Below are 9,368 nucleotides of genomic sequence, written 5' to 3'. Positions count from 1 at the left end.
CTTCTTTGAGGAGTATGGGACCAATCTTAGGTCGTGGCCATCCCTCCTGGAGGGTGTAGTAGCTCCGGGTCTTAGGCAGTACGTAGAAGAGTCCAGTCCCGAGGCAGATCTGGACCCAGAGCCTCTTCTAGCCCGCGAATTCGTTATCTTAGACTCCCCTGCTGAAGCTCCGGGGCCGAAGGTCGTGACCATAGATTCCTCCTCTAGTTCAGAGGGTAGGACCCCTTTCAATACATACTTGAGCTTTGTTTTCCCTTTTATTTTTGTTGTTTTGTACAAATATTTTTACATGTATATTAATGCTTTGTCTTTGCTTCAACAGAGATGTCGCAGGCCGGGGATGACAGCTTGCGGGCCACGTTCCATGGGGGAAATCCTCCCTCCGGGCCTTTGGTGAAGAGGTTTCGATTGACGAAGAAGGCTGTTGGGACATCCTCTAAGTCCCCGGCCAAGGGGAAAAATCCAAGCCCTTCTACCATTAAAAAGGTGCCTCTACCCTCTCCTGCCGCAAAGGAGATGGCTCCACCTCCACCGCGACCTCCCGTCCTTGCTCAGGAAAAGGAGGCGGCCCCTGAGATCTTGCCAACTACGACCCCCAAGGTATGCATCTCGGTGAATCCCCGGGCCTTGGAGAAGATCCCCGATGTCTTTCGGGGGACGGTCTACGAGACTACGAGCTACACCGTGGACCACTATTATAACGCCACCTCGAGGGACCTGCAGGAGATCGAGACGAGGAGTCCTGAGAACGTGATGGAGTCTTCATTGGGGATGACCCTCACGGTAAGTAAGCTCTACCATTCGTTTCTTTTCATTTGCTTTATTTGTAAGGCACCTTCCTTACACATTTTTTCTTTCTCGCAGGCGTCTTTGGCTCTTCACCGCAGCATATCCCGATCTAGGGCCAGGCTCGAGGAGATGAGGAGCGAGGATCAGACTGCCCTGGCCGCCCTTGCGACTGCCCAAAAATAGGAACAGGACGCCAAAGACGCCCTGGCAACCGAGCGGGCTGAGCTGGACGCATCTCGACCTAAGCTGCTGGAGGCCGAGTCCACTAAGGTCGCCCTAGATGCTGCGAGGGTGGAACTTGAAGAAGCTAAGGCTGCCCTTGTGGCGGAGAAGGCGACCTCCACCACCTCCATGGAGAACATGTTGTACCATTGTTGGGCCTTCAACCCAGATGGTGACTTTTCCTTCTTGGGAACGGAAGAGTGGGAGTCCTTCCTCGGGAAGTTCAAAGCTCGCCTCGAACAAGAGGCGCCCTCCGAGACCGGGGAAACTTCGGCCGCAACCGAGCAGGACGGCAAGGTGGTGACTTCAATAGAGCGACCCGGCGGGGCCTAGGAATCTTCTCCTCCTTTATCATTTATTGATTTTTTGTAACTTTATGTGATGAGGTATTTTAACCTCGAGACAATTGGTTTCTTCAACTTTATTTTTAATTGATTTACATCTTTTTGCCTCTATCTCATTTCTCTTTTATGCATGTGGTAATACTCTTAGTTTCTGTTGGTGTTGTGATGGACCTCTTACGCTTTTCTAAAAAAAAAACATCTGTTAACCAACTTGAACCAACTTCTAAGAGTTAAGTCCTGGTTACATCCAGGACGTTAATTTGAAAACTTAGTTCATGTTAATCCTTTATTAATATCTCGTGCTTTTTAAGAAAAATAACGATCAATCAATTTGAATTAACTTCTAAGTTTTAGGACCTGGTTACATCCAGGACGTTAATTTGAAAACTTAGTCCGCGTTAATCCTTTATTAATATCTCGTGCTTTTTAAGAAAAACATCGATCAATCAATTTGAATTAACTTCTAAGTTTTAGGACCTGGTTACATCCAGGACGTTAATTTGAAAACGTAGTTCGCGTTAATCCTTTATTAATATCTCTTGCTTTTTAAGAAAAACATCGATCAATCAATTTGAATTAACTTCTAAGTTTTGGGACGACCTGGTTATATCCAGGATACAACTTAGTTCGTGTTAATCCTTTATCGATATCTCGTGCATTTTAAGAAAAACATCGATCAATCGGTTTGAATTAACTTCTAATTTTTTTAGGACGACCTTGTTATATCCAGGACATATGCCCCCCCCAAGTAATTAGGAAAGGGTCTTTCGTGGTTACTTGACATTACATCCACAAATATACACACTAATGAAGAAAGATTTAATTCTCATTACTAAACAAAAGATGGCCTCTGACTAAGCCTTACAAAGGTATCACTGATAATATTTCTTCAAATGGATGGCATTCCAAGTTCGGGGGACTTCTTCTCCATTAAGCCGAGCTAACTTGTAGGTTCCTTCCTTTATGACCTCGGTTATTTGGTATGGCCCTTCCCAGTTCGGTCCCAATACTCCGTCTTTGGGATCTTTACTAGCTAAGAAGACTCTTCTGAGGACCAGGTCGCCAATGCCAAAGGCGCATTTTCTGACCTTTTAGTTGAAATAACGAGTGATCTTTTGCTGATAGTGCGCGAGCTGTAGCTGTGAATCTTCTCATCTTTCGTCAATCAGGTCGAGGGACGCGCAGAGCAATTTGTGATTGCGGTCCTGGTCATATGCCTGGACTCTATGCGATGCTACCTTTACTTCGACAGGAAGGACTACCTCACTCCCGAAAGCTAGGGAGAAAGGAGTATGACCTGTCGGCGTTCGATGTAAGGTCCGGTATACCCACAGCACCTGGGGGAGCTGTCTGGCCAGACTCCCTTGGCTTCGTCCAGTCTTTTCTTAAGGCTTGTCTTAAGCGTTTTATTGACGGCCTCGACCTGCCCATTTGCCTGGGGATAGGCCACGAAGGAGAAGTTTTTTACAATGTCGTGCCTCTCACATAATTTGGTGAAGAGGTCGCTGTCGAACTGCGTTCCATTGTCTGATGCGATCTTCTTTGGCAGCCCGAATCGGCAGATAATGCTTTTGACCACGAAGTCGAGGACTCTTTTTGAAGTGATTGTTGCCAAGGGCTCTTCTTCTGCCCACTTGGTGAAGTAGTCGATAGCCACTACCGCATAACGGACTCCTCCCTTTCCAGTAGGGAGGGCGCCAACCAAGTCGATTCCCCAGACCGCGAATGGCCACGGGGACGAGATCATCTTCAGCTTGACTGGGGGAGCTCGGGCAACTGTGGTGAATCGCTGGCACTTGTCACGTTTTTTAACGTAGGAGATCGAGTCCTTTGACAGAGTGGGCCAGTAATATCCTTGCCTTAAGATTTTCATGGCCAAGCTTTGCCCCCCAGTGTGATCTCCGCAAAAACCTTCTTGCACTTCCTGGAAAATGGTCTTTGCTTCGCCTGGCAGAACACATCGTAATAGGGGTAGAGAGTGCCCACGCCGGTATAATATCCCATCTACCACTATATACCTTGGAGCCTGGTAAAGTACCTGCCTTGCGTCATTACACTCTTCAGGTAACTTTCCTGCTGTGAGATATTCGAGGATGGGGGTCATCCAAGTCGGTCTGGCGTCGATCATCTCGACCTCCGCCCCGACTACTTCTATGCTTGGTTTCTCCAAGAACTCTACCGGTACTAACCCCAAAGTCTTCGCCTCCCCAGAGGTAGCGAGCTTTGCGAGGGCGTCTGCGTTGGCATTCTGCTCCCAAGGTATCTGCTCAATTGAGCCACGTTCAAATGCGGATAGCTCGACTTTTACCTTGGCCAGGTAAGCAGCCATCTTGGTTCCCCGTGCTTTGTATTCACCTAGCACCTGGTTTACCACGAGCTGGGAATCGCTGTAACACTGAACGGAGCTGGCCTTCAGCTCCTGGGCCACCCTTAGCCCGGCCAGTAAAGCTCTGTATTCAGCCTTGTTGTTTGATGCCTTCAATCCAAACCTCAATGCCGAGTGTAATCCATGTCCTTCTGGGGATATCAAAATGATTCTAGCCCCAGAGCCATTCTCGTTAGATGAGCCGTCTACGAAGACCTTCCATGAGGCCTGGACTAAGGAGGCCTGGGGTGAATCTTTCACAGGATCTTCTCGGAATCCTGTGCATTCTGCCACAAAATCAGCCAGGGCCTGGCTTTTTATTGCAGTTCGCGGAGTGTACAAAATCTCGAACTGGTTGAGCTCAATAGCCCACTTCAACAGACGTCCCGATGCTTCAGGTTTTTGGAAAACTTGCCTTAAAGGTTGATCGGTTATGACATGTATTGAGTGGGACTGGAAATACAGCCTGAGCTTTCGGGAGGCCGTAATGAGACAGAAATCCATATTTTCCATCAACGGATACCAGGACTCAGCTCCGAGAAGCCTCTTGCTGATGTAATAGACTGGCTTCTGAGACCGGTCTTCTTCTCGGACTAATACGACACTAGCTGCATCTTCTGTGACGGCTAGGTAAAGGAAAAGAGGCTCTCCTGCCATTGGTTTGGACAATACGGGTGGCTCAGCTAAATGTGCTTTCAGGTTGAGGAAGGCACGCTCGCACTCCTCGGTCCATTCGAACTTTTTATTCCCCCGGAGCAGGTTGTAGAATGGCAGACACTTGTCGGTAGATTTAGAAATAAACTGATTAAGGGCCTCCACCCTTCTTGTCAGGCCTTGAACGTCCTTTTGCGACTAAGGTGAGGGCAGCTCGAGCAACGACCTGATTTTATCAGGGTTTGCCTCAATTCCTCTGGTATTGACAAGGAAACCAAGGAATTTCCCTTATGCGACCCCGAAAGTGCACTTCTGCGGGTTAAGCCTCATGTCGTATTCTCTCAGTATCTTAAAGCATTCTTCCAGGTCGGAAACATGGTTATCGGCGGTTTTTGACTTGACAAGCATGTCGTCAATGTACACTTCCATGTTCTTCTCGATCTGGTTGGCAAACATCCTGTTTACCAATCTCTGGTATGTAGCTCCGGAGTTCTTCAGCCCAAATGGCATGACCTTGTAATAATAAACGTTAGTTGGGGTCATGAAGCTAGTGTGCTCCTGGTCCGCTGGATTCATGGCGATCTGATTATAGCCCGAGTACGCATCCATAAAGGACATGAGCTTGTGCCCCACCGTGGCGTCTAAAAATTGGTCGATCCTTAGCAAGGGGAAACAGTCTTTGGGGCAAGCTTTGTTCAGGTCGGAGAAGTCGATGCATGTTCGCCATCTCCTGTTGGGCTTCGAGACCAACACAGGATTGGCAACCCAGACCGAGAACTTAGCTTCACGGATAAAGCCGCACTTTAATAGCCGGGCTACTTCCTCTTCTAGGGCTTCAGCTCGGGTTGTTCCTAGGCGCCTCTATTTCTGGGATTTCGCAGGCATGCTTTTATCCATATGGAGGGTGTGCATGATGACGCTCAGACTGATCCCCACCATGTCCTCATGAGACCATGCGGACACGTCCATGTTTTCCTGCAGGAACTTAATCAGCTCCGCCTTCCTCTCACCACATAGATTTTTCCCGAGCTTTACCATCCGCGAGGGATTCTGTGGATCGATATTTACCTCCTCGAGCTCTTTGATAGCTTGGAGCTCGGATTTATCCTCGCCTATTCTAGGGTCGATATCATCCCCTAAGATGATATTTTCCCCTTCGGCGCTCTGAGGTTTTTCAATCTCAGGACTAGGCACGAGCTCCTGAGATTCCTCATTTCCGCCTTGGACGGTCATCGTTAACTACCCAAGTTTTAATTTTCCCTTCATAGAAATGTTGTAGCATTCCCTGGTAGCAAGTTGATCGCCACGGACCGTGCATATCCCCGTGGAAGAGGGGAATTTTAGCGCGAGGTGGCGGATGGAGGTAATGGCTTCAAACGCTATTAGTGTAGGTCGACCCAAAATGGCATTGTAAGCAGCGGGACAATCGATGACCACGAACTTGAGGAGTTTCGAGACTGTCCGAGGTCCCTCTCCCAAGGTGATCACCAACTTGATCGTTCCTATTGTCGCTGATCCTTCTCCAGAGAATCCGTAAAGCATTATGGAGGTGGCTTTCAGCTCAGTGACAGACAAACCCATCTTTTCTAGCGTGGACCAAAACAGTAGGTTTACCGAGCTCCCATTATCGACCAGCACTTTCCTAATCCTCCAATTAGCGAGCTGCACGGCTACGACCAGAGGGTCGTTATGAGGGAACTGGACGTGGCTTGCATCTTCTTCAGTAAATATGATTGGTTGCCTCTCCAATCATTGCTGCTTTGGGAGATGCTGCTCAGGGACGAACTCCACTCCATTATGAGCCTTAAGTTCATTGACGTGTCTCTTTTGGGTATCTCTGCTCGTGCCAACCAAATGGGGACCTCCATAGTGTTAGGCTACTTTTAGCCTACCTTTTTAAGTGTCTTTATCAGTGTCTTTTTAATGGTTTTTGTGCTTTTGGAGCGGATTTATGCTTGTTTTTGCTTGATTTCAGTTTAAGCGTATGTTTTGGGCATTTGGAGTGGATTGTGGAGAAAATATGCTAAACTGAAGGGTTATTCAAGTTTTTGCTGAAATTTTATTAGGGCCGCGGCGCAAGAATTAGCGCCGCGGCGTTAATGTGTATTAGAGCCGCAGCGAGCCCTTTTCCAGAAACCCAAGATTTCGCAATTTCCGAGTAGGGCCGCAGCGCTGACGTCCGTACACCTCAGAATTTTAAGGGCAATTTCGTCATTTTGGGAAAGATATAGAATGAGGTCTTCATTTTTAAAAAGGGGATCACGATTTTGGAAGACGAACAGAAACAAAAAGGGGAAAAACAAGAGAAGACGAAGCTTGGAGTGAGCGTGGGCGATCTGTGACAATTCCCAATCTAGTTTCATTCTCTTTTTCTTTAATTCTCTATGTTATTGTTTATGTTTAGTTTGATTATGGATATGAATATTGAGATTATGAGCTAAACTCTTATTTAGGGATTTGATGGATATTGACTGAGATTATCCCATGGATTAATGCTATTTGATTATTCCTTCTTCCTTGTTTATGTGATTTGTTCATCTTTGTGCTTAATGCATGTTTGAGATTGATCACCTTATGCATGATTCATGATCCTAATATAAAATCTGAAAAGTGAATATTAGGAATGCTCTAAATGAATGAACATAGGTTTTGATGTGAAACAAAAGTATTCGCATAGCTTATGTGACTTGTAGATTATTGCTTAATGCGAATTGTTTGTTGTACTATCTCAGAAATGCAATAGTTGACAATGCAATTTAGTACCTAAATGATCTTAAAAGAGTTTATGTGATTTTATTATCTGTCATCTTGTTGGAGGAAGAAGAATAGTTGATTAGCATTAACAATTGGGTAATCGAAGCAGTTGAAATCATATTCCTAACTTCACATCCATTGTTAAACCCTTTTTATTTGTTGTTTTGCTTGTTGTGTTTTCTGCAATTTAATTTTAAAAACCAATTTTTATTGTCGCCAAATAGAAATATAAATCCAATTTGGTTAGTACTTAGCTGCAATTTCCTTGGGTTCGACCTCACCTGTGTGAGTTACTACTTGTATGATACGTGCACTTGCATGTAATAAAAATATAGCAACACAGAGATTGTGGAGATCTCTCCTCCTATCATAGGAGGAGGGACGTCCTGATCTACTCGAGACCCGGGCTGACTGACCGGGACTTTCGGAGCTGGATGGCCTGCAGGAACTCTATTCCGTGCATACTGAGCCAAGGGTCCAGCTTTGATGAGAGTTTCGATCTCATCCTTTAGGTGTCTACAACCATCGATATTGTGGCCAATGTCGTTGTGGAACCGGCAAAACTTGGAAGGGTCTCGCTTACTCTTCTGGTGCTTTAACGGTTCCGGCTTCTTCTAGGGGAGGCGAGCAGAGTTTGCTAGGAAGATGTTCTCCCTAGAGTGGGTGAGCTCGGTATAAGTTGCGTAGACCGGCTTAAATTTTTCCACGGACTTGTTCTTCTTTGGGCCGTGCTGGTTGCCCTCGCTGTTCCCCTTTCTTTTGCCTCCACCAAACTGGTTATTCCGTGTAACGGTCTGGGTCACTGTCACGACCTCCGTTCCCACTCCAGCGGGCTGTTTAGGGGCCTGGCTGGTTCCTGCGGCTGAGGCTTGCGCCTCTTCCAGGTTGATCCATCCCCGGGCCCTATTTAGGAATTCATTTACGGTGTTGACTCCCTTCCTTTGTATCTCTTTCCAGAGTCCCCCTCCGACGAGGATCCCAGTTCTCAAAGCCATGAGCTTTGAGCTGTCATCTGCGTCTCTGGTTCGAGCAACGACATTCGTGAATCTGCTCAGGTAAGCCTTCAGAGGCTCATCAGGTTGCTGCCTTACGTTTTCCAGGGTGTCGGCCTTGACGCGGGCAGCCTGGGAAGCTCGGAATGCTCTCTTGAAGTCAGTAGAGAAAGTTTTCCACAAGATGATTGACTGCTTCTTATTCTGTTTGAACCATTGTCTGGCCGGCCCAGTCAAGGTGGAAGGAAATATTAGACACCTCAGCTCGGGACCAATGTTGTGAGCCATCATCAAGGTATTGAACATGCCCAGATGATCTGACGGGCCCTGTCTCCGTTGAACTTGGACAAGTGAGGCATACGGAAACCAGGTGGATACGCCGTTGCTGCTATGCTGGGGGCGAAGAGCTCAAGTTCGTCCCCTGAATCATATTCATCTTTTTCTTTTTCTGATAAGAGTTTCCTCATCAGCTCCTCCATCTAAGCCAGGCGCTCAAGGGTTTTGTCATGATTTCCTTGGTTGTTCTGGGGCTGTTCAACAGCTCCGGATCCATTGTATGTGTTTGGTGGGTTATTGTCCCTCCTATCTTGAGATAGGTTATATGGGACGTTCCCACTGTCGCGTACTTCTAACAGGTCTTCCCTTTGGTGAGCACGGCTGTCGTTTCCCACCGGTTCTCCCCTTTGAGAGTTTAGACGATCTCGGAGGTCGCCCCTCGGGGCGGCCTGAGGACTTTGCGCCGAGCTCAAGCGTTGGCGCAGGTCTCCGCCGGAGAGGTAACTTCGACGGCTTCCGATCCAGTAGCTCCCATTTGAGAAGCTTGGAGCCCGCCTCTGGGGATGAGGATCTGGGATTTCTCTAGGCGCTCAGCTACGATGGGAAGGTCCGGCAGAAGGTGGATTTCTCCTACTACTCCCATGAGCCGGAATGTCTCGGACTGGCCGGGGAGGAGACGGGTATCTTATTGGTGAAGGAGGATGCCTGACCGGAGATGCGATCTTAGTCCCGTCAAGGCGGATCAGGTTATGTCGCGGCCGCTCCGCTCTACCATCCTCCGGGTCCTATGCTCGGCGGTCTGAGCGGGGCGCAGGACGGCTGGCCAGGGCGGGCTGTCGCTGTGAGCCCTCCCCAGATCTCCTTCGCGAACACCCTCGAGCCCTCCTGGGTGCGCTCGAGGGCGGAAGTGAGCTGGGAGTTGAGTTCCGTACCGATCGGATGTACTGTTGCTCGGCCCTAGGTGGTTCCTCA

Source organism: Humulus lupulus, chromosome 6 (assembly GCF_963169125.1).
Source record: "Humulus lupulus chromosome 6, drHumLupu1.1, whole genome shotgun sequence".
NCBI classification, from domain to species: domain Eukaryota; kingdom Viridiplantae; phylum Streptophyta; class Magnoliopsida; order Rosales; family Cannabaceae; genus Humulus; species Humulus lupulus.
Note: the sequence above shows the minus strand (reverse complement) of the source record.